Here is a 4,699-nt window from a genome sequence, read left to right on the forward strand (position 1 = left end):
GAGGTGGCACTGGAGAAGCCCAGCTGCTCCTTCTCATGGCCTCCCTCCTGCCCTGCCTTCCCGTCAGCTGAAGACTGTTTACCCTTCTCCACAGGCATTATTTGTTTGTTCTTTATGAATGTTCCCCTTTTGAAGAGGTTCTGGGTGCAAAGTATCTTTCCTTTGCTCGTATAAAATTGTTGGGTGTGATGTACCCCACTCCCAAACCTGACAGTCATGCACACCCCACCTGGGCGGTGGGGCCAGTGCGATTGGGCCTATGGCCTTCCCTTCCTACTCCCTGCCCTCCAGAATAGGCTTAGGTCTGTACTGCCCATGAACATCCCTGTCATGATCTTCATTCATTCATTCATTCATTCATTCAATAAATATATATTTGTTGTGAACTTTGTGCCTAAGTCAATGATAAGAACTGCTGGGGATACTGAGTCTCCTTCAACATGGGAGTATTTCATAAGGATCACATAAAAGTGCCCCTCTGTGATGGTCAGTGTTATGTCAGCTTAGCTAGGCCACAGTCCCCAGTTGTTCAAACACTAATCTGGGTGTTGCTGTGAAGGTGTTTTGTGATTAAAGCCCATATTGACCTTAAGTAAGGAGAGTATCCTCAATAATCTGGGTGTACTTAAAACAGTTGAAAAGCCTTAAAAGCAGAACTGAGCTTTTCCTGAAGAAGAAATTCCACCTGTGAGCTGCAGCCCCAGCCCGTGTCAGCCCCTTCCTTGGCAGTCTAGACTGCAGAACCAGGAGGAGACCATCCTGCCTGAGACACACTCCTTGATACCTGTGAAGTGATCTGTCCCAAGCATACCCATTATTGTCAGCCTCCTGCTTGCAGGGACAGATGAGAGCAGGGTCAAGGTCAGCAAAGGAGCGTGGCTGGCCTCACTGGTGATCCACCCACAGTCACGTCTGAGCCAGGGACACCATTTTAGTGACTACAGCGTTTCTGGGAATGGTTAGAAAAGGAGGGTGGAATTCCAAACAGAAAGATCAGGTGCCATTGCTACTCCTGGTTTGATAAGCCACCGAGAGGCCAAGAAGTCCCAACAAAGTCCTTAGCCCCCATCAACAAAGCAAAATGTGTGGCATGGAGTGTGGGTTATACCACATAAGGCCCATCTCAGTTGCTCTTAGGAAATCAGTGCTTTCCCGTTTTAGACGTGTGGCGCCTAGCTCATTCGGTATTAAGGACTTCATGGAAAACAACTGAGAAGTGATATTGTCAGGATCCGTTCTGGGTTCCAAAAACTCGGGTTTCCATCTTCTGGTCTATAAAAGAGGAGGTGTGGACTCCGCAGTGGTCTTTGCGATGCTGGTGCCCTGTGATGCTCTGTGGAGAGCCTGAGAGCCAGCACTGCGAATGCGAAGGCTCTTCGGAGCGAAAAACATTTGCTCGTGGCCTTGGGTGGGCTCTCTGCAGAGGCTCTGCGCTGTGGAGAACCAGCCTCATCAGGAGGCCTGCTGCAGTGGGTGGAGGCTGCAGCCCCCCAACGCCTCACAAATCTATCTTCTGAGGGACATTTATACAATTATGGGAATTCTTCTGAAACTGAAAACTCTGCCAATTATTGTTTATCACAGTTTCTCAATTTGCTTTTCAAGCACCAGATTGTGAGAGAAATACCTTCATTGCTGAGACAACATTGGTTTTCTCAGATTTTCAGTGATGAGTGAACAGTGACCTGAGACCTGGCATCTCAGAACCTTCTAGAAAAATAAGACCTATGTGAGGGATAGGAAAAAGGGACCCTCCAAATTTAGATTGGCATCAGTTTGGTGGAGTAATGAAAAGCAACCAAGAGGACTGGTAACTAATGCTTTTTCTAATCCTGCCATGGGGGCTCTATCAAAAAAGGAGATCAATATGCCTGAAATCAGGGAAAAGGCCACTCTGGAAAGTGGTTTCAAGCCTCCAGTGCCCCAGAAATCCTGGAGACATCAGTAACGCAGTTTCTAACTGAGTGGTCAGCCCTGAAGCCAGATTACATGATCAAATGTTCTGTCTCTGCTTCCAAGTGGCCTGGGGACATCCAGTCCATCTGGGGACTGAAAAAATAACTTGTTTCACAGATTTTGTGTAACTTGTTCCCAAATCTTTGTACATGGTATGGTGAGGAGCAAAATACAAATTATTCTTGAAAGCCCATGTCTTCCTTGTGGCTCTGGCCTTTTGGCCACTCTGTCCACTTGGAGCCTAACTGCTTGCACACGGGAGTCCTCACACTGCTTTGGGCTTTGAGGGATGGTCCTCTGAGCACAGGGGTTGGACCTGCTGCCCTGGTCTCTGTGGGCCTCTGCTCTGCAGTGGTGGCCCCTTTGGGCAGAGGGAGGGTGAAGAGGCTGCACTCTGCTAGCTCTGCCCAGCAGGCCTGCCCTCTGCTTGGTGGTGTCCCGCCAAGCCCGCAGTTGCTGTTGTGTCCATACACTCCCCGCCTAGATTGTCAGTCATGAAAGGCATGTGCAGCCGTCCCTGCAGGGGCACAGAGGGAGCCTCCTGGGCCTGCCTGCCTGTGCGCTTCAACCTTTGAAGCACAGCCCTGTGTAACAGCGTGATGGTTGAATGAAAATCTCTCAAGTTTAAACTCAGCTATTTTCTCTTTTCTTGTCATTTCGTCCCACCTTGTTGCTCTTTCCTCTCTTGCTGGGCTGTGTTTACATTTCCTTCAGAATGTGTGGTTCCCATCCCATCCAGCAGATCTCAGGTAATCTCAGTTTTGTTTCTAAAAATGTCATCTCTGCTTTTTTCTCCACCCTTGTCTTTTGTCTTTGGAAAATACAGGTATTTAGCCATGAAACCTTTGGAGATTCTCTTCCCAGGGCTTTCTTTTAGAACAACCCAATTGAGGTCTGAGTCAACAAAACTCATATTTCAGTTTTAAGCTCTAATATGAAATCTGACAAATGGGTTAAGCTTTATCACAGGAAGCAGAATGGTAAGCCATTGCAGATTGTTTTTTTGCCTGTGTACTTTTGTTATGGGAAAACCATGACACTGAATTTGGGATATGCTCTCCTATTTTTTAAGCAAACTCACAGTTGATGTGTGTCTAACCCAGGGGTCTTCAAACCCTGGTACACCATATGATTACGAATGGCTCTCGAATTGTCCTGTAGCATTCATAAAAGTGTCCATCACGGCCTGGGGCAGGTATGTTGATAGTGACCAATTATTTGCCTCTCTGTTTTTGCATTCCCAGTTATTCCTGAAAGTGGCTCAGTACATTGACCTGGTTAGGTTGCTGTCAGATGGAGTTCTGAGCTGCTGGTCTCAAGTACTTTGTTTTCTTTCCTTGACACCCAGCTTCTATTTATAGCCAACAGATGATCAGAAGCCAAGGTCAAGGGCAGTTGTTCAATCAAGCCAGGCTGTTGCGTGGTGACTAGTGACCGGCAAGGTGTGTGACTACCCTCTGGCCATGCCAGGTCCTGCTAGCACTGCCAGCACTTATTTAATTCAAGCAATAACAGTTAATCTCAGCTCATTTTGCAGAAGCAAAGCCGGCTAACTGTTTTGGAAACCCCAGGTAGTCAAACTGCTTCCCAAGTTTAGATGCAAGTTGAAAATTAAAAGCAGTCCTGTCTGAAGTCCTGGGGTCTACCATGACACAGTTTGCCTTTCCTTCCTGTTTAGGATTCAGAGACAGAAGCATGTTATCTTGACCCCTTTCTGACAAATAGCTTTGAGTACTTTTATAGAACATAAATGAGCAAACTAATTTCTATAGCTCAGAGGGATGAATTTTTCATAGCTCTCCAAGTACTGGAAGAGAGAGACATACTACATCAATCATATGAATTAGCACAGTATCATGATTTCAGAAATTAGGTCAGCCCTAAGAGAAATCAGGCAATGAATAAGTACATATACTGTTCAGGGGGGAAATAGAGCTCAGGTCATTGTTTTTAACTGGTGGGCTGTGGGTAATGCTATAGCATGTCTCTGCACCTTAGGGATTGAAGAGGGAAAATGCTTGCTTGCTTTGGTGGATAAAACTTTGCTGGCACTGATATGCAGAATTCTTGGCAGATTCTGCTTCGTACTTGCAAATGACTTTCACAATAATTCCAACCATCATTACTCAGTGGGCACTGTGTGTGAGTGACAGATGCTACATAATAGTGAGGAAACAGTCCAAGGATCTGAGAGTCCACAGTCACTTTTCTCACCTGAGAACTAACAAAGTCCAGCACCTTCAGCATCTTCCTGAGGGAGGCTGGGTGCTTCTCCTTTCTCAGGAGGGGAAACTGATGCACAGTAAGAGTAAGTTCCTTCTGGGAGCCAGTATGACCCTTGACCTCAATTTCCTCCCTGGAAGTGAAGGACTCAGACAGGTTATGTGCCAGGAATCCTTCCATCCCTCCCTTGGAGAGTTCTTAGGGAGATGGGGCTTCTTGCTTGGAGACGGTTATTTCACTTTGAGGATAAAAATTAGTGAGTTGCCTTGTTCATAAAGGTTGTATTTGAGGCTCCTAGAATATAAACGTTTGACATTTCTGGGCTTTGAAAAACTCTTTCTAAGTGAAGCTGTGTGGTTTGGTGGCTGAGAGCACCTACTTTGGGGTCCACTAGGCCCACGGTTGAATCCTTGCTCTGCCACCTACCATATGACCTTCAGCAGCAATTTATTTAACCTCTTCAAGCAGTGGTTTCCTTGTACGTAAAGTGGGGATGAAGAGAGATGGGGCTGTGAAGTGA

This window comes from Manis javanica, chromosome 15, assembly GCF_040802235.1.
Source record: "Manis javanica isolate MJ-LG chromosome 15, MJ_LKY, whole genome shotgun sequence".
NCBI lineage: Eukaryota > Metazoa > Chordata > Mammalia > Pholidota > Manidae > Manis > Manis javanica.